The sequence below is a fragment of the Neofelis nebulosa genome, chromosome 8, assembly GCF_028018385.1.
Source record: "Neofelis nebulosa isolate mNeoNeb1 chromosome 8, mNeoNeb1.pri, whole genome shotgun sequence".
Classification (NCBI taxonomy): Eukaryota; Metazoa; Chordata; class Mammalia; order Carnivora; family Felidae; genus Neofelis; species Neofelis nebulosa.
The window spans coordinates 124,160,458-124,182,158 of record NC_080789.1 but is presented as its reverse complement, the minus strand read 5'-3'; the positions used below and the strand labels follow the sequence as shown (position 1 = coordinate 124,182,158).

The 21,701-nt window shown below is 39.4% G+C and overlaps 1 protein-coding gene and 1 pseudogene across 2 annotated transcripts in view; both read left to right on the top strand.

Moving 5' to 3' along the window:
* PLXDC2 (plexin domain containing 2) overlaps positions 1-21,701 on the top strand; it is a 449,881-nt gene that overhangs the window by 279,358 nt on the left and 148,822 nt on the right. The gene's annotated exons all lie outside the window — the stretch shown is intronic.
* Positions 15,812-20,477, top strand: LOC131483525 (phosphoglycerate kinase 1-like; annotated as a pseudogene).

Sequence of the window (21,701 nt, the reverse complement as noted above, 5' to 3'; positions counted from 1 at the left end):
TTTTCAGAAAGGGGCTTCAGTGAAGACTCAGTGGACGAAACATGACTAAACTATTTCTGGCCCCATTTTCTAACTTGAAATCCCATATGATTCCTTTTTTCTAAGGTAACAGTTTGTGATCGTGAGGCCGGGAGCCAATAAGGAGGGGAAAAAAGCAAATCTAAAGATGGGAAGTTTGAAAGATCATTATTAAGGAGCTGAAACAATGCCAACCACTTCCCATTCCAGTCTTCTTGATGGGTAAAAATGTAGAAATAAATACATAAATAAATAAACCAGTATTTGTTTAAGCCATGAGTAGTCAGATTTTCAGTTATTGCAGCCAAAAGCATCCCTGACTGTTACGTTCCGAAATGTTTGGAAAATAATGAGGAGCATGAAAAAGAAAATAAAAGCCACTGTTAATATCCACGCCCAAAAATCATCACTGTTCATATTTTGTAGTATATTCTCCCAGCCATATCAAAGGGATCCGGCAGTGTGTACTGTCTTAGAAATTGCTTTGCATGATCTAATTATGTGACGACTACTTTGCCATGGCACTAAATGTTAACTCGCAAGACTGGTGGCCCATCATTTTGATAAACCGCAATTGAATAACCTTCACCGAAAATGTATTTAAAAATTAAAAATGGAACATCTAAGTGTTGCATTTCTAGTCTATTTCTCACAGACCCCCAAAAGAATGTTTCAAGGTTTGTTTTTCGTTATTGTTGTTGTTGTTGTTTAGTGTTTCTTTGTTTAGTAATAAAATATAAAATGAGCATGGACAGCAATATAAGAAAAACAGTGCTAAGTAGTTTAAGTGAAGAAGGCGTCTGAGCCAGAAGAATATGTTGCCATTTTCACAGTATTTCATCTCCCACTTGAAGAGATCTGAGGGGAAAGGTCTGGAAAGATGAAATCTAGTTAGATTTGACTGAGGGAGTGACTGTGTTGCTAAGGGCATTCTCTTAATTATGTTTGATAGGAATCTTCTCCTTTGTTTTACTATTTTCTTTTAGTTATACATTCTCAAGTGTAGTGTTTCTTTTAACCAAAATAGCTTTTATAGAAAAGGTAACACAGCATAGCTGTAATATTATAAGCCTTGAAATATAAAACCAGTATGTAAGACTGATGCAAAAGAAAAATAAAACACTTCTTACGTTAGCTATTCAAAAAATGAATTAATTGAAAACACGAATCTAACCGCTAATTCTGTCACAAAACTTATAAGAGGGATCTGAGCCAGTAGCTTCAAGAAGACAAACAAAAAGCTTATCTCTTTCTCGTCGCTAGGAAGAAGTACACAGTAAGGACACGCTAAGCAAGCGAATCTCATTCTAGCAAAGGCTGACTATCCATGGAAATATCACCACTTGTGAAGAACCATAAGTAGCGGTGGGAGAAAGTGTTGAAGGATTTCTGGTGAAACCAATGATTCACACAGGAAAAATCTAATCCTGTTCTTTCTCACTAAACCCTTAGTCTGCACGTAGGAGTTTCTAATGAAGTTTTTATAAATTTGTAATCCCGCTCGTATTTTCCATTTGTAAGATGTATAGAGGGGGAGGTGTGATCGCGAAAGGAAATAGTAGGTTTCCATAGCAACGTAACAGACAATCCATAACATGGAGGTGATGGGATACAAACCTCTTCTTCCTCCAAAGTAAGGGGTGGAAGCAAACATTGTGTAGTTATCAGCCAACTGCAGACATTTTGTGGGACTCTGAAGATACTTAATTTAATTCAGAGCTGCCGCTCAGTTGCTCAGGACATGTCATTCCTGTTACTATTCTCTCCCTCTCCCTAGTGTCACAGTTGATAACCGCTAGCAAACACAGGTGACAGAGAGGAGGGAGTGGGGTCTTTTGGCTGGTGAAATAATTCTGCCAATAATTTGTTGCACTTTAAATTTTGATTTTTGATTCGATCTGTTGGTCTCAAAACTGTTCGTCACGAGAACCCAGTTTTTGCCGGGCACTCATCTGTATTGAGATAAGGGTTGCCTGCTATGTATTGGAGCCCAAATGATATCCCCATGGGCTGGAAGGAAAAAGGACCTAAACAAGATATGAATTGTATTGGCAATTACACGGCAATCACTATATCATCTTGCATGTTGCCCTCACTTGCTAGTTTAGTAAATTCAATTTGAACTTGTTATCATTAAGGTCTCAAGGCATTGGCCAGCAGCTGCAATCCATCTACTTTAACTTTTTTTTCTGCAGTGATGGAAATAAGTCACAGGAAAAATGGAGATATCAAGTATTAATGGCATCTAGTGATTTCTAAAAATGGCATATGGGGATAATATAATACGTTCAACCGTCTAAGAGGACGGGGAGCAATATTGTGACTTACAAGAAATGACCAAATATATATTTCTCGTGTGTATTTTTGGTCTTCATCCATGATTTCTGGCGCATAGCTCCTAAAACCCTTGGAATTTCCTGCCATAAGGGAGATAAAGAAAGCTTTTGTTGTGTTAATGAGGCAAGTTTCCAAAGCCTTTAGGTAAGAATGGCAGTTGGTTGCCAGGAAGGAGGACAGACCAAGTTATGAGAGGGTTGGCACTTTCAGTCCCAACCCCAGACCTCCGGGGAAGGGAGAGGGGCTGGAGATTGAATCAGACAGTGGCCACCGACTTAGTCAATCATGACTGTGTAATGAAGCCTTTTAAAAAAACCCAAAAGAACTGGATTCAGAGAGCTTCTGGGTTAGTGACCAGGTAGAGAAGCAGGGAGAGTGGTGCACCTGGAGAGGACATAGAAGCTCCATGCCCCTTCCTCATTCCTTGCTTTACGCATCTCTTGATCTAAGTGTTGATTCATACCCTTTATCATATCCTTTAACAAACTGGTAAATGTAAGTCACTTTTCCCTAAATCTGTAAGCAACTCTAGCAAATTGATTAAACCTAAGGAGGAGGTTGTTGGAGCCTCAAAACTGTAGCCAGTGGGTCAGAGCGAAGGTAGCAGCCTGGGGATTGCAATTGATCTAGGGAGTGGGGAGGGTCAGCCTTGTGGGACTGAACTCTTATAACCTGTGGAATCTGATGTTATTTCTGGGTAAATAGTGTCAGAATTGAGTTGCATCTTGGACATTCTGCTGGTGTCTAAGAATTGCTTGGTGTAGTGTGGGGGAGGATCCCCCCACATTGGAACTGGGTCTGAGAACCCCTAAAAGATGGGGTAACACTGATCTACTCATACACACTCTTCTAAGGCAAAGTGAAAATGCGTGGCTCGCATTTTGGTTCAGTGAAGGCTGTGTCACAAGTTTTGTGCTACTTCTAAGTCAACAGAGGAAAAATTGAATTATCAGCCTAAAAACAAACTCCTGCCAACGATCAATCAGTCATGTTATTTTTTAGATTTAGACTCCCGAAGAACCTACACTCAGAATCAGTCCTTTCTTGCCTAACCTCCTGAAGTTTCCCACTTATATATATATAGAATTAGATATACATAGAATTATAAAGAATTATATACAAAGAATATATATAAAGAATTATATAATTTATATATATATATATATATATATATATATATATATATAATTTTTTTTAAGTTTACTTATTTTGAGAGAAAGAGAGTGCAGAGGAGGAGCAGAGAGAGAGAGGGGAAGAGATAATCCCAGGCAGGCTGCACACTGTCAGCACAGATCCCGTGCAGGGCTCAAACTCACAAACCGTGAGATTATGACCTGAGCCAAAACCAAGAGTCCGATGCTTAACCTCCTGAGCCACCCAGACACCCCTCCCACTTTCTTCTCAACCACCGTTACCTACTTCATACCTCACAAATTGTGAAAATGTTGGTTTCACTCAGTTTCCTGCCTTAGTCACTACGCTATTTCCTTTTTTCTTCTCCTAAAAATGTTTTTGATTGATGCCTTATTGAAAAGCCCTTACTGTTCTTACTCTGCTTTCTAGGCTTATCATTACCAAAATGGAAGTGTTCAAGTAGTTGCCAACAGCTTACATAATTATTAACTGACCTTAATTCTCCTGGACCTTTTTGTGGCATAGGGCTCTACTGATCATCTCCTCCTCATGAAGCATTTTCTTCCCTTGTATTCTAGTAAATAACAATATCTTGATTTGTTACCAGTCTTTTAAGAGATCCTTATCTGATGCACTTTGGTCACCATTTCTTCTGCCATTCTGTGTACATAAGCATGCCCCACAATGTGACTCCGAACTGCTCATTTTTTAGATTTCACAAATTCTCCATCAGTATCCAGATCTGCATTCTGTGTTCCATATCGTTACTAAACATCAAACCTAAACCTCATCCTATATCTATATTTTATTTTTATATGGATAACTCAGTGTTCCCTAAAATGCTGTACATTTGGTTTGGGTAATGATCACCACCTCTCTGGGAGTGATTGAATACTCTTCCCCAGCTTTCCTCTTTCTCTGTTGCACAGCCCTTACCTTAAGCTACAATTATTATTTATTTATACTGTCCTTCAAGCTCATAAATCTAATCACTCTTTTATTTATTAAATGAGTTATCCATCTGTCTTACTCTGTTGCCATAATGGAAGGTTTCTGGATATGTTTTGAAGGTACTGCTGATAACATTCAGGATAACATTTCCTGATGAATTGGGTAAAGGATATGAGGAAAAGAGAAACGTCAAAGGTGATTTTTAAGTATTTGGGCTTGAGCAATTGAGTGCATAGTAGTGTTATTTATTGCACAGTAGAACACTAGGGAAGAACAAGATTAAGGGGATTCTATTTTAGTCAAAGTATGTTGGAGATCCCTATGTAACATTCAACTGGCGATGTAATATAAGGAGTTAAGATTTCAGAGTCCAAATTTCAGAGGGAAAATGGGGGTTGGAGATAGAAGTTTAGGAGGGATCACCTTCAAAAGCCACGGGACAGGTTGAGAGGCCCTAGGATTGTTCTCATAGACAGAGAAGGGGTCCCACACTCAGGTGTGGACTCTGTCAGTATTGACAAGGCAGGAAGGAGGAGCATGCCTCAGAAGAGGCTGAGGAACAACAACCAGAGAGGTGGGAACAAAACCAACAAGAAGATTATCAACTGCATGGAGTGTTTTCCAGAGTTTGAGCAAGATGAGGACTAACAAGTTACCCTCAGGGCCATCTTACCCACTGGGGACAGGAGGCACAGTACCTAGGTCCCATGATATCGTAGGGCACATGGAATGTTTTAATTTCATTTTTTTTTTCAATTAGAAGAAAAAAATATGAATATAGTAACAATGAATATGTAATACTGAACCTGGACTAGGTTATGTTGGTTTTTGTAACAACACAGTCATAAAACAATTTTTAATGCTTTAATGAAAAAAGAGGGCCCCGGAAGTTCTTGACGTGGGTCAAGCATTAGCCAGGCAGTGTGGACCTCACTGCTTACACTGATAAGGACAGCTTTGAAGGAGTCCTGGGAACAGACACCTGATTGGTGGTTGGAGTTGGAGAGGAAGGGGAATGTGAAGATGGGAGATGATATTTTTAACAAACCTTTGAAATAATTTTGTACAAGGGTGCAGAGAAGTAGGATCCCACCTGGAAGAGATGTGGAACCAAAGGAAGAGTGTGTTTTATTTTGTGCGTCGTGGAGTCAGAGGAGGCATGTGTCTGCATGTGTGTGTGTGTACACGCATGCATGTGTGTGCATGAAAACTGGGAAGATATATCTTAGAATGTCTAACGGAAGGAGCAGAGTCCTTCAGGGCAGAAAGTGCCCAGTTGGAATGGTTGGCCTCTCAGATGGAAGCCAGTTCATCCTGATGGCTTCTGCTCCTTCAGTGAAATAAAAAGTAAAGTCACCAGCTGAGAGTGACAAGTTCCGAGCAGGGGGAGGGCAATTTGAGAAGAGGACAAAATATGCAATAGTCGCTTTTATGTTGAGACAATAGATTGTCTAGGGAAATGTAATAGGATTTCTGAGGGAGAAAGAATGGAACAAAGTTGAAAATGTTAACAACAGTAGTTATCTCAGGGTAGTAGAATCAAATTTGATTTTTATTTACTTTTTTTATAATTTTGTTTTCGAAGTCTTACACTGAAGTGCTGTTGTAAACAGCTATTAAAATACTAATAAAAAATACTCAACAGCCTTCCTATCCCTTATATCTTGCTTTAGTTCCTATTTGCTGTAGGAATTTTTTGGACCAGTTTCCTATAGGAATTTTTCCTGGACCAACTCCACCTCCTTGTTAAAATTCCCTAAAGAGTTACTCTCCAGTGTATGATGCTGTTCTGTCATGTATATTGTTATATGTCATTTTATCTGCTTTCTGTATGAACATTTAATTTTCCTAATGAAATTATCAACTTCTTACTGCCAGCAACTAGGTCCCATATGAGTATTTCTTAGTTTTAATGAATCAGTTTACACAAATGCCTTACATATGAATCTCTGGGTAGACTCTCCTTCTCTTGTACTATGGCAAAGCCTGCTTTCTTCTTGTAGGCCACATGATCTCCAACCTGTCCTGAATCAGATGAATTTTTCATTCCCCTTCTTCCAAATGCACTGCAGCTTTTGTTGAGGGCATGAGCTCCATACTTGGAGAGTAAATGAGGAGCAGGTGAGAGCGAACACTTTGCCAGTTCATATGCCCACTCTCCTTCCTCACCTCCACCCCGTGGCACTCCTTCATGTGTTTCAGTGTACGTAGATAAGAGCAAAGACAAGCACCGTATTCTTCCGGGTCAAAGTCAACTCTCAGTGTTGAAGACAGTGGGTAATAAGTTGTTCTACAGTCTAAAGAGAGACCAAAGTATGAAAGAACTTGTATAAGGAAGATTCTGATTCATTAGAGAGAAGGGTCTTCAGAAAACTGAGGAGAGTATAAACCATGTAATGTTCCTCCTTCGCCATGGACTCGAACTGAAGAAGTCTAAGGGGGAGGCTGTTGTAAAGTAGGTTGCAGGGGGAGTGAGGACAAAGGGCAAATGTGATATATGGCAACAGTCACATTGTTCCCATTGTTCAGTAGATGACAAGAAGGCTAGCCCAGCTCGAGTTACTTATCAACACCCTCCCTCCTGGAACAAGGTGTGTGCAGCACAAAAAGTCTGTGGGCTTACCACTGAGAACCAGAAGTGGGGAAGTGGGGAAGTGGCAGGGGAGTGTCGACCCAAGAGTGCTTCCCTCAAGTCAGAATGGCAGTGGGAGAGAGCCCAGGAGGAGGGGGTGGAACTTTCTGAAAAATCTGTAAATTCACCTCATGGATTTTGATACCTGCCATGACAGAGCCTGCCTAATACCCAAGAGAGAGATCCAAGGAAAGCTAGCTAATTGTAAAGAAGCCTCAGTTCCTTGTTCTTCCGTGTCTTGCTTCTGTTGACCATAGGAGCCAAGCAGCCAGAGGGGTGGGGGTAAAAGGGCAGACCACCTGCACTCTGGGTCCATGAGCCTCGGGTCCAATCTAAGCTTGGACGGGGAGGGATTACCTTTAAACTGGCTTTAAACCGGCTTTAAACCAGATGAGGTAGAGACCTTCGGTTCTTAAGTCTGCACCCTAATACCTAAAAAATGGTGCTACTCATTAATACCTGCAATGATACAGCATGTTCCCAAGATGTCAAGGAAAAAGAGAAGAGATTCAGTAGGGTGAGTTTGAAGGCTGCGGTGGGAAACAAATCAAGCTGTATCCTCTAGGGTCAGCCCCTTTAGTTGACCAGCAAGTAGCAAGTAATCGTGGTGGTGAGAGAAACAGTGGTCATCATGGTAGTTGTTGCAGGAGTAACAGTGGTGATAGACTGTTCCCAGAAGGCCTGCTAGGCACCAGTCTTTATGTTAGGGGCTTTAGGTGTAGTGTAGTATCTCTAATCTCTACTACAAACTAGCAGTGTGGCTGTTCTGCTGCCAACAAGCATAGGAGGCAACTGACCCTCATGGAGTGAATAAGTCGGGGTCACACAGGCAGCAATAAAAACATGAAGTTAAAGAAGCATAATTAATCGGGAGGAGAACAGTGTGCGTCTTCAGCAATCACTTCTCTTACTTTGTGCAGTCCTCCTGCCTTCTCACTGTCCTAAGAGCTTCCGGGTCCTATTGATTCTGGGCTGTGGGTGGTACCAACAGCACTCCCACTACCTGACCTTGGGAATAAGATGACCCTTATGTTCCACTTCGGCCTCCACCAACCTTTTATTGGTATATGGAGAAACGAGCATTCTTTCTGTACTAATGCTACTTCATTCTGTTCTAGAAATGTTGCACACGCAACAAATATTTATGCCACATAAATCGATATCCTATTTTTAGGTTGGCCTGCACACATGAACTACAATGTTTAATGTCATTTCCAGAGGAAAACATGTTCTCAGCCTCAGTTGGAATGATTCACAATTAATCTTAACATTGTTGACTTCAAATGAATATTATGATAAGCATGATTATCCACATTGATGACAGGAATCAATGAAATGTGTATTAAAAAAGCAAATATTTGTGGTCATTATTTAGTTTCCAGATGCATTGTGCAGTTCAGTTGGCAGGGATGCCTGAGGGATGCTGAGTGGCAGGGAAATCCAGGGCTGTGAGAATTCACAAGGTGGATCACCATGAGCAAAAGACATGACTGCAGTGTCTTCCACATCCCCCCTTCGGCCCCCTACACACAACAACCCGTCTCTTTCTGGCATTCCTGAGCAAGTCAGGGAAATAGGGAATATAACTGTGTAGGCGCTGGTAAAGTCAAACAACCAGATCTCCCAATGCCCCATTCTTTATCTGTCTAGTTAGCTTTGCTATCACCATAGTTGGGCATCGCATTAATCATCATTAAGAACCTTCTGAGAAAGAGCCTGGTGCTCTGTGAAATCATGGCATTCGGAGGCAGATTCAGTTCAGATCCCTGACCTGCTCTTGAGTGATGTGACCTGGGGCATCATTTACTTCATCTCCACAAATTGATTTGCTCATTTCAATTTTAGGATGTTAAATTATACAATAATTGATGAGTTAAACCCATGAAAAGTATGGTTATTTAAAATGCATTGTTGGCCTTGAATAGTTTAAAATATTCATTAATTCCACAAACATTTCTTGAGGGCTATTTTGTATCAGACACTAAACTAAACATCAGACACAGATAAATAAAGCACAGTTCCTGCCTTTAAGGAATCATAATGTTATATTCAGAAACTGGATGACCAATGGCTTTGTTGACTCAGTTTACTTCTATGGCACCAAGAATTTCCTTCAGTCTTATTTTTTGCAAAATTAATTTGTCAGTTGATGACCTCACACAAGTTTAACATGTGACCATGTTGATCATATGACTAGTAGGTTGAATTAGAAGAAAATGGAATGTCTGAGCGGACAGGGTAATTGCTGCCATGAAGCCTGGTAATTTTCTTCCAATGTAGAGGCAAAAGTCAGAGTGAGACCTTATTAAATGATAATGTGAACAAACTGAGTCAAGAGCCAAACCACAGAGTTTGTAATAGTTTGAGAAGAAAGATAAAAGCAGAAATAAGTACCTGAGAGGTGACGTCTAAACTTCTGTTTTGGGGCGCCTGGGTGGCTCAGTCGGTTAAGCATCTGACTTCGGCTCAGGTCACGATCTCGCGGTCCGTGAGTTCGAGCCCCGCGTCGGGCTCTGTGCTGACAGCTCAGAGCCTGGAGCCTGTTTCAGATTCTGTGTCTCCCTCTCTCTCTGACCCTCCCCCATTCATGCTGTCTCTCCCTGTCTCAAAAATAAATAAACGTTAAAAAAAAAAAAAAAAAACCTTCTGTTTTCATTTTAATCAGGATAAGATTAAATCTACCTTTGTGAAACACTGACCTAAGAATAGCCATGTGCCATGGTCTTCCTTCACTGTCATAGTTAAGGTCCTGAAACTGCTCTTGGGAGAGTTACTGTGTAAAGGTGACTTTCAAAAGTCTTCCTGATGGACAGAAGCCACTTTGGGAAAGAGGTCATTCTGTGTAGGGTATTTTGAGTGTTAGAGTTTGTTCTGTTTAGAGTGTTTTGGCTGTTGTTGTTTGGATTCCTATCCTCAGAATAGAAATTATTTCAAGATATTTACCTCTTAGGAGTAAGAATATATATTTCTCAGAAAGAAAATAATTTCACCAGGGAATATGAACAAAAGCAGGAAAATTCAACAAATTAATCTAGGAGATTATTCCTAAAGAAATTATCTTTAGTAATTCTTTTAGATTAATCTTTTTACTAGATTTCATAAATGGTTTTAGGTACAAGTCAATACTTTGCAATTCTCCTTATCAGACTTCTTAGATCCCTATTCTCTATACTTATACATCTTCCTCAGACTTTGAAATGTAGGAAATAAATTTTTGATATTATCCTAGAAATTCACTGAAGTAAACCTTTATCTTATCTGTGTTTCATCTGTTTGCTTAAAGAATTTAATTTGGGGTCTTATTTCATAATCAAGAGGAGGGCATAATTCAGGGTCTAGAAAAATCTCTTTAGGACAAAAGCTGATTGTTACACAAGTTTCTCTGATTGATCTTTCTCAAAATGGACAGATTACTTCTTATTACCAATAACCATTGAATGAAAAATTGGTGAGTATAGCAGGTTAACATCAGCCGTGAGTATTCCTGGATCCTTTGGCCCTGCCCCTTCCCCTGGAATGTGATGTTTCCCACAATGTATTCTGTAGGGCTCAGAGACAGTCAGCAATTTTTTTTAAGTTTATTTATTTTATTTTGAGAGAGAGCGTGGGGGAGAGGCAGACAGAGGGAGAGAGAGAGAGGATCCCAAGCAGGCTCTGCGCTGCCAGCACAGAGTCTGATGCGGGGCTCAATGTCACAAACCGCTAGATCATGACCTGAACCGAAACCAAGAGTTGGATGCCTAACTGACTGGGCCATTCAGGTACCCTGACACTCAGCAATTTTAAAAAATTGGATCCCTGCTCAAATAAATTTAGGCATTACCATTTACCAAATTTTCCTCTTGGGAATTTACATCAGATTAAAAACTCTAAGGCACCCTGCAGTTTTTAGGAAAAGTTGTTGTAGAATGAATTAATATAGAGCATGGGGGGGGGGGAGGCGGGGAATCAAAGCAATGAGGACAGGTATAATAGTCCTATGTTTCTCTCATTCTCTCTTCAGTGTCCCGTGCACTGGACACAGTTCATACATAATATGTGAGGGAAAGAAGGAAGATGTTAGTGGCAATTAAGAAAATCTCTGTGTGATAGATCAAACAAAATCATATAATGGTAAGAAAGTATTCATACCAGTTCATCAGTGTTTGAGAAGTTTGAGTTTAGGCTAGTATCAATATTAAAATTGGAGGAAACCTCATTATCACCTTTTTTTTTTTACTACATGTTATATCATTTGATAGGTTCCCAAATTATCATTCATCCTCAATCTTCTAATCTTATTTCCTTTAGAGCTTCCCAAGTATATGACTCATCCTAAAGCAAGCTACAGATATTTAATGAATACAACATGAGGAGTTGGGAGATAGTCACCCATGAAACCGTCAATGCAATCAAAGCCATAAACATATCCATCACCTAAAGTTTCCTCTCACTCATTCATTCGTTTGTTCATTCTTTGTTTTTTTTTCTTTTTTTCTTTAATGGCAAGAAGACTGAATGGAAGATCTACCCTATTGGCAAAATTTCAAGTATACAATATGGTATTTTTTACCCCAGTTTTTTTTAATGTTTATTTTTGAGAGAAAGAGAGAGAGTGAGAGAGAGCAAGCGCACAAGCAGGAGAGGGGTAGAGACAGAGGAGGACAGAGGATCTGAAGCGGGTTTTATGCTGACAGCAGAGAGCCCAATGCAGGGCTCGAACTCATGAACCATGAGCTCCTGACCTGAGCCAAAGTTGGACACTTAACCAACTGAGCCACTCAGGCGCCCCTACCCTGGTTTTGTTGACATATAATTGGCATAAGGCAATTATTGGCATATGGCACCGTGTATGTTTAAGATTTTACCTTACATATATTGTAAAATGATCACCGCAATAAGTTCAGAGATCAAAACAAAACAAAACAAAAGATGAAAAGAAAAACAAAAGGTTTTCCTTGTGATGAGAAGTCTTAGGATTTACTCTCTAAACACCTTTCAAATAGACAATAGACAAGCATATAACTACAGTCATATTTTATATTACATCCCTAGTACTTATTTATCTTTTTAAAAATATGTGTTATTGAAGTATGGTTGGCACACGGTATCCCATTTATTTCAGGTGCACAACACAGTGATTCAATAATTCTCTACATTGTTCAGTGCTCACCATGACAAATCTAGTCACCATCTGTCACCATACAACGTTATTACAATATTAATTATATTCCCTGGACCACACTTTTCATCTCTGTGATTTATTTTCTAACTGAAAGTTTGTACCTTTTAATCCCCTTCACCTATTTCTCCCATTCCCCACACCCCCCTCCCCTCTGGCAACCCCAGTTTTTTCTCTGTAGACAATATAGTATTTTTAACCATAAGCCCTATGTTAAAATAGGCCCTGTGTTAAAATACAGTAGACCTCCAGAACCTGTTTTGTTTTATTGTTTTGTTTCGTTTTTAGAAAGATTCATTGGTTATCAAGTTTGTGATAGATGCAAAGTTCAGATCACAGGTGGATAAAAAAAATGCTGAGGGGTTAAAAAAAAAAAGGCTGAGGGGTTTTTAAGATTTTTGTAATGCAATCATGAGGAAGTTGTATGTATTGAGGATTTCTTGTGTTTGTTTATGTATATACAAAGGAGGAAAAGCTCGATCAGAACTGAAATCAGAAATCATCTTGATTGTTTTCTGGTGGACAAAAAGAAAAATTTGAACCTTTCCTAACCCTGGAACAATAAATTACCTAGTTTAAAAAAAAAAAAAAAAAAGGAATTCCCATCTATGATGACTAACCCCTACCCTCAGGGATGTTACAATATTTACATTTGTTTGTCTTTATGAAATAGAATATCATATTCTCCCAAATTTCTGCTTACACTAGATAATCTTACTATTATATTATGTTTCAGTCTTCTGTTTCCAGGATGTACTTAGCAATAGCTATTGAGTTTTGGGCATTGTGTCAATGACAATGTGTCATCATTTTTTATAATGCATTATTTTTATAAAGTACAATGTTGCTGCCTTCAGTGTGAGTCACTGCCATGTAGTGGTTTTAAATGTTCCATACAAATTGACAACTTGAGCATATTGGCTATTGTTATTCCTTGAGTGAAGAAGCAGCTTCTTGGGGAGCCTGGATGGTTCTGTCAGTTAAGCATTCAACTCTTGATTTCGGCACAGGTCATGATTTCACAGTTAATGAGGTCGAGCCCCACATCAGGCTCTGTACCGACAGTGTGGACCCTGCTTGGGATTTCTCTATCTCCCTCATGCTCTAAATCAGTCTCTCAAAATAAATAAACATTAAAAAAAAAGAGTTGGATGCTTAACCAACTGAGCCACCCAGGCACCCCTCAATGGGGAATATTTAAATATATTTTTAAAATACTACTCTAATTAGGAAATGATCCTAGAGTAATAAATCTTTAGAACTCGGAAGATCCTTAACTAGTCAATGTAATGCCAATGCATGGAAAGTAAGCTCCCAGAGGGCAGGAGCCTCTCCATCTTTTCATTGCTGTATCTGGTCCCCCAAAACAGCATCTGACCTGAGTCAACCCTCAGATTGCCACGAGGGGCGGGGTGGGGGATGAACGAACTATGCAAAGCACAGTTTTCTTTTCCAAGCAGTCATAGAAGTGTAGCAAATGCTGAGTCTGAACCTTTCTCTCCTCAAAGGGAAATTCGTATGTCTAGGAAAGGAAACAAATATATATATGGTATATATATTTGGTATATATTTTTGGTACTATGTTTGATATATTTATACCAAATATATACCAATATATATGTAAATATATACCAAAAATACCCTCAGTCTGTGGGAAAATTGAAAACTTACATGAAAGTTCAAAGGAATACGAGACATCTGCCTAGCAGGGATGGAGATCGTTGAGGAAGAAGTGTTTAACATAAAGCTGGAGAACGTGCAGCTCTGACAGGTGTAGTTTATGCAGAAGAAGGGCTCTCCAGGAGGGGGTACAAAGATGAAAGAAACTGAAAAACGATGCAGGGAGACCTGACCTTGCCTACCCTGGAGTGAAAACTGGACGGATAAATTAGCGCTGGGTCAAGGAGGGCAGTAGAATGACAGACCATGCCACTTAGAAGTGTTTTACTATCACCTTGCAGCGTAAATCCGTTCTCTCTCCTGTGATCTTTATCATAAGCAATAAGAGAGAATGGCCTGATCAGAAATATCCGTTCTATTCCTTCACCTCAGTGGTGGCATTCATACTATAAACTCTTCCTCTTTTGAGATCATCACCCCTGTGGATTTCTGCAACAACATCTCACCTGGTGTATTTCCTTCTCTGGCCTCCTGTGCACCTTCCCATGCTCAGGCTCCTCCACCCTGAAGGCTGGCTCCAGCATGCCTGTCCCTGGCCTTCCTCTGCACACCGCCCACTGGAACACCCAGCCTCTCATCCTGCTTCCACACCGCTGGCTGCTGGAATTTCCATATTGAATCCTCATTGTCTTTCCTCCTAAATCTTCCTCCCATGTTCATCAATCTGTACATGTTTCTTCCAGTTTTGCAGAATCTACGTTTTTTTTAGTTACCTTTGTTTTTTTGGTTTTTTTTTTTTTTCCTGTTCTATCAGCTCTGTTCATCTTTCCCCCCACAGACCCTGTTTCTTTGCATTCTCACTGCCAACAGTCAGGTTCCATATCGCCTCACACCTGGTTGTTCCTGTCACCTCTGGCTCCTCACTGGGCTCCTTGTATGCTGTCATTCCCTCACCAGGGAGTCTGATTCTACCAGAACTAAAGTAAAATGTATTTTTATTACTCTCCCTTGTTAGAAGGTGGAGGGTCCGTAATGTATCCTCCAGACTGAGAAGGCACTTTACGACTGAGGACAGAGCAAGCCATTCCATTTCATTTTCACAGAGTTTTATTCAGGGTAACCTGCTGATAGGGGCATAAGGGGAATCAGGCAGGCAGATGATCCAGGCAGTATGTGGTTATTCTCCAAAGCCATTCTCCACTTCATCTGGACTCCAGTCCCCGGCTTTTGTAAAGCCAGGGGCAAGGTGGTCTGGTCACCATCTGCACACCAGAGGGTCTCTACTAGTTATCCAAAGTGGAGTCTTTTGTGCACCACTTTAGGGAAGATCAGAACGAGCCTTCCTGCATTCTGGTCAGGACGTACATTAACCTCCACAGGGCCTGGAACACGTAGCCCCAAGGGGGAAGTCACTGTGTGGGCACGAACGGGGCGGAGGACCAAAGATGGAGTCAACGTTGTTCGCACTCCTACATCCCTCCTCTTAGTTACACAATAGAAATCACTGAAAACTTGCAGAGAACCAGTTATGTGCCACACAGAGCAGTAGGCAGAGGAAACAATGATCAATGCATTCCCTGCCGCAGGGGAACATTCAGTTTAGTGTGGGTGATAGACATAAACCTAAGTTACTCACAATGGAACAAGTAATAAAATGCCTTAAAATTCTTTCTGTCATTTTCTGTTACCCTCACATAAGTTTATTCATTTTAGCCTTGATAGTAAATTCTTCATGACATTTTAAAAAGAAATTTATTATCAGATTGCTTTAAAAAATGGAATTAATTCTTTTACTTAAACCAGCAATTGATATTATGTTGTTTTGTAATTTGAAAGATAAATTTCTTTATTCAGTGTTAAATTTTTTAAAACAATTGCCTTGTGATTCAGAAAAAAATATATATTTCACTTGGACTGTAGATATTCTCCAAATAAACTATACACATTTATAAACTAACATCTGGTTTAGTTTATTTTAAAAGCTAAACCAAAAATGTCAAAGTGAGATGTTTGTTTTGTCAATAAATGTGGTAAAGAATCAGACTGTAGTCATTGTAAGAAGGACAAATTTACTTCATTTTTAAAATTGGTTAAGAATGATTTAAACATTAGTGTTATTAGCTTAAAATAGACTATTAAAACTCTCAGACGTTTTATGATAGCCCCATGGTAAGCACAAAAATAAAACATATAGAAAATACACAACAGAAAAAGAGAAAGGAAACAAAATATACCATCACAAAATCAATGAAATACAAAGCGGATAGCAAGACAAGAAAAGATGGACAAAAGAGCTACAGGATAGACTGAAAATAATTAACAAAATAGAAATAGTAAGTCCTTCTCTGTCAATAATTACTATAAATGTAAATGGATTAAACTCCCCAATAAGAATGCTTAGAGTGACTGAATGGATTTAAAAAATCCAGCTACCTGCTATCTACAAGAAACTCATTTTAGATTTAAGGATACACGTAAAGGGATGGAAAAATATATTCATATAATTGGTAACCAAAAGAGAACAGGGACGGCTATATTTATATCAGACAAACTACACTATAAGTCAAAACTGTCACAAGACACAAAGGACATTATATCATGATAAAAGAGTCAACACAGTAGGAAGATATAACCAGTATTTAAAAAAAAAATCTGCACCCAACATCAGAGCTCCTAAATATGTAAAACAAACATTGACAAATTTAAGGAGAAATAGACAGCAGTTCAATAATAGTAGAGACTTTAATACTCCACATTCAATAATGGAAGTAGCATCCAGACAGAAAATCAATAAAGAAATAGTATACTTAAATAACACCATACACCAAATGAACCTAACAGACATATACAGAATACCCTACCCAACAGCAGCAGAACACACAGTCTTCTTAAGAAAATTGCACATGGAACATTCTCCAGGATAGATCATATATTGGGCCACAAAAGAAGTCTTAATGTATTTTAAAAGACTGAAATCATATTGAACATATTTTCCAACCACTGTAGGATGAAACTAGAAATTAATAGTAAGAAGGAAAACTGGAAAATTCACCGATATGTGGACTTTAAAAAACACACTCTCAGACAACTAATGCGCCAAACAAAAAGATCCAAGGGAAATTGCACAATATCTTGAGGCAAATGAAAACAAAGACACAACATACCAAAACTATTGGATGTAGCAAAAGCAATAGTAAGAGGGAAGTTTATAATTCTAAGCACCTACATTAAAAAAGAAGATCTCAGATAAACTAACTTTACATCTCAAGGGACTAGGAAAATCACAAGCTAAACTCAAAGTTATCAGAAGGAAGGGTATGATAAAGATTAGAGCAGAAATAAAATTGAGACCAGAGAAACAATAGAGATATCAACATAGCTAAGAAGTGATTTTTGAAAGAGTAGAAAAAATGACAAACTTTAGACTAACTAGAAAAAATAGAGAAATGATTCAAATAAAATCAGAAATGAAGGGAATATTAAAATTGATGTCACAGAAATAAACAGGATCATAAGAAATTACTGTGAACAATTCTATGCCAAGAAATTGGATAACATAGAAGAAATTGATAAATTCGTAGAAACATGAACCCTGCCAAGGCTAAATCATGAAGGAATAGAAAATCTGAACATATCTATAATTAGTAAGAAAATTAAATCCCTGGGGTGCCTGGGTGGCTCAGTTGGTTAAGTGTCCAACTTCGGCTCAGGTCATGATCTCACAGTTCATGAGTTTGAGTCCCGTGTTGGGCTCTGTGCTGACAGCTCAGAGCCTGGAGCCTGCTTTGGGTTCTGTGTCTCCCTCTCTCTCTGTCCTTCCCCCACTCACACTGTCTCTCTCTGTCTCTCAAAAAATGAATAAATGTTTAAAACAATTAACAACCACAAAAAAAGAAAATTGATTCAGTAATCAAAAAAAAAAAAAAAACTCACAGCACAGACAAAGATCGTATATCTTCATGGGTGAACGCTACTAAAGATTTTAGAATTAACACTAATCCTTCTCAATCTCTTCCAAAATATGGAAAAAGGAGGGAATACTTCCAAACTTATTCTGTAAGTCCAGCATTACCATGATATCAAAGCCAAAACAAAGACATTACTAGAAAAGAAAAATACAGAAAATTATTCCTGATTAGCACAATACTAGCAAACAAACACATGAAAAGAAGCACAAACCATTGCCAAATGGAATTTATCCCTCAGATGGAAGGATGCTTCAGTATATGAAAATCAGTTAATGTGATTCACCACATTTCCTATCCAGGGCTGTTTGGCAAGAAAAAGTAATAAAAAGCATCCAAATGGGAAAGACAGAAATAAAATTATCTCTGTTTGCAGATGACATAATTTTATATGTTGAAAACCTTAAGGATCACACGCATACACACACACACACACACACACACACACACACACACACACAAAAGTGTTAGAATAAATGAATTGAGTAAAGTTGCAGAATATAAAGTTGACATACAAATATAAGTAAAGTTTCTAGACACTAATACCAAATTATCTGAAAAGATAACCAGAGGGAGGAAAACCTCTGCTATTTATAATATATATTGTTATTATTATTATTTACATATATATCCATATTTATTTATCTACGTATAATAGCATTGGAAAGAAAAAAATAAGTTTAGCAATAAATTTAGCCAAAGAGGTGAAAGACTTGTATACTAAAATCTATAAAACACTGGTGAGAGAAACTGAAGAAGACACAAATAAATGGAAAGACGCCATGTGTTCATGGATCGGAAGACTTCATGTTTTTTAAATGTCCATACTAGTGGCCCAGGACACTCTGCATTCCGCATGTATCTCGAGAGCACGTCAGACAGCTTCTTCTCCACCCCTTAAGCTCTGTCAGCGTCATTGCCACTGTATTGCCAAGATGTTGCTTTCTAACAGGCTGACTCTGGGGAAGTAGATAGTCATGAGGGTGGACTTTAACGTCCCTATGAGGAACCAGATAAGAACTAACCAGCGAATCAAGGCTGCCATCCCAAGCATCCAATTCTGCTTGGACAATGGAGCTAAGTCAGTTGTTCTTATGAGCCATCTGGGCTGGCATGAAGGTGTCCCCCTGCCTGACAAGTACTCTTTGGAGCCAGACGTTACAGGACTCAGATCTCTGCTGGGCAGAGATGTTTTGTTCTTGAGGGACTATGCAGGCCCAGAAGTGGAGGAAGCTTGTGCTGACCCAGCTGCTGGGTCTGTCATCTTGCTGGAGAACCTCCACCTCCATGTGGAGAAAGAAGGGAAGGGAAAAGATGCTTCTGGGAATAAGGTTAAAGCTGAACCAGCCAAAATAGAAGCCTTCAAAGCTTCACTTTCCAAGCTAGGATGTCTATGTCAACGGTGCTTTGGCACGACTCACTGAGCCCACAGCAACATGGTGGGAGTCAGTATGCCACAGAAGGCCAGACATTTCTTGAGGAAGAAGGAGCCGAGCCACTTTGCAAGGCCCTGGAGAGCACAGACTGATCCTTCCTGGTCCTCCTGGGAAGAGCTAAAGTCGCAGACAATACCCACGTGATCAGCAATATACTGGAAAAAGTCAATGAGATGATTATTGGTGGTGGAATGGCTTTTACTTTCCTTAAGGTGCTCAACAACATGGAGATTGGCACTTCTCTGTTGATGAAGAGGGAGGCAAGATCAGCAAAGTCCTCATCTCTAAAGCTGAGAAGAACAGTGTGAAAATCACCTTGCCTGTTGACTTTGTCACTGCTGAGAAGTTTGATGAGAATGCCAAGACTGGCCAAGCCACTGTAGCCTCTGGCACACCTACTGGTGGGATGGGCTTGGACCTTGGTCCTGAGAGGATCAAGAAGTATGCTAAGGCAGTTCATCAGGCTAAGCAGATTGTGTGGAGTGGACCTGTGGGCATATTTGAATGGGAAGCTTTTGGCCAAGGAACCAAAGCCTTCATAGATGAGGTGGTGAAAGCCGCTTTCAGGAGATGCATCCCCATCCTAGGAGGTGGGGACACTACCCCTTACTGGGCCAAATGGAACACAGAGGATAAAGTCAGCCATGTGAGCCCTGGGGGTGGTGCCAGTTTAGAGCTCCCGGAAGGCAAAGTCCTTCCTGGGGTGGATGCTGTCAGAAGTGTTTAATACTTTCCTGCCTTTTGGTTCCTGTGCACAGCCCCTAAGTCAACACATCTCTTGTGTAGCAGTTGCCACATCTCCACTTGGCATTGACTAAATCTTCCCTTGTGTCAAGATTCAGCTAGTAGCCAAGAGATGCAGTGCCAGGAGCCCTTAAGCAGTTGCACAGCACCTCAGCTCCTCTTTACTGCACCCTGGATTTGCCTACATCCTTCAAGATGCCATTTGAATTCCTTAGTAACTTATAATCACTTGGTGATTATGCATCCGAGAGGGCATGTACTTCTATTTTGCCTTTTAGAAGAAACTGCACTATGTTAGCTTCTCTTTTTGAAGTAGCTTATTCTGATTAACTTTGTCCTTGTTTTACTACTCATCATGGAAAAAAGATGAAATTTTAATTGTAGAGGGATAGGGAGACAACATTGGTGATCTGTTAAATAAATAATAGAAATATCCATTGAAAAATAAATAAAATAAAATGTCCATACTACTAAAGCAATCTACAAACTTAATGCCATCTCTGCCAATGGTAGAGAAAAATGCCAATTGCATTTTTTTTATGATTTTTTTTTAATGTTTATTTATTTTTGAGAAAGGGACAGACAGAGCATGAGTGAGGGAGGGGCGGAGAGAGAGGGAGACACAGAATCTGAAGCAGGATCCCGCCTCCAAGCTGTCAGCACAGAGCCCAACGGCTCAAACTCACAGACCATGAGATCCTGACCTGAGCTGAAGTCAGTCACTTCACCAACTGAGCCACCCAGTCGCGCCAGCCAATTGCATTTTTTACAGAAATAGAAAAAAATGTTAAAATTCATATGAAACTACAAGGGACTCTGAATAGTCAAACAATCTTGAGAAAGTAAAACAAAGATGAAGGTGTCACACTTCCTGGTTTCAAAACATATTACGGGGCACTTGGGTGGCTGAGTCGGCTAAGCGTCCAACTTTGGCTCAGGTCATAATCTCATGGTCTGTGAGTTCAAACCCCATGTCGGGCTCTGTGCTGACAGCTCAGAGCCTGGAGCCTGCTTCGGATTCTGTGTCTCCCTCTCTCTCTGCCCCTCCCCTGCTCATGCTCTGTCTCTCTCTGTCTCAAAAATAAATAAAAACATTTAAAAAATTAAAAATGTATATATTACAAAGTAATGGTACTCACATAAAGATAGACTGTAGCCAATGGAACAGAATAGAAAGCCAGAAATAAATGCACATATATACAGTCAATTGATGTTCAACAAGGGTACTGAGAATACACAATGAGGAAAGAATAGTCTTTTCAACAAGCAGCATTGGAAAAAGTGGATATCCACAAGCAAAAAAAATGAAATTGGACCTTTAGCTTACGCCATACACAAAAGTCAGGAGATCAAAGACTTTAACATAAGGTCTGAAATTGTAAAACTCCTAGAAGAAAACATAGGGGAAAAGCTTCATGACATTGGGCTTGATAATGATCTTGCAGATTTGACACCAAAAGCAAAGGCACAGAGCAAAATAAACAATTGGGACTACAGTTGACTCTGAACAACATGAGTTTGAACTTGAACTGTGTGGGGCCGTTTATACACAGATTCTTTACAGTATGGTACTGTAAATGTATTTTATCTTATGATATTATTAACATTTTCTTTGGCTAATTTTATTATAAGAATACAGTATATAATATATACATAACATACAAAATATGTATTAATTATTTATGTTATTGGTAAGGCTTCTA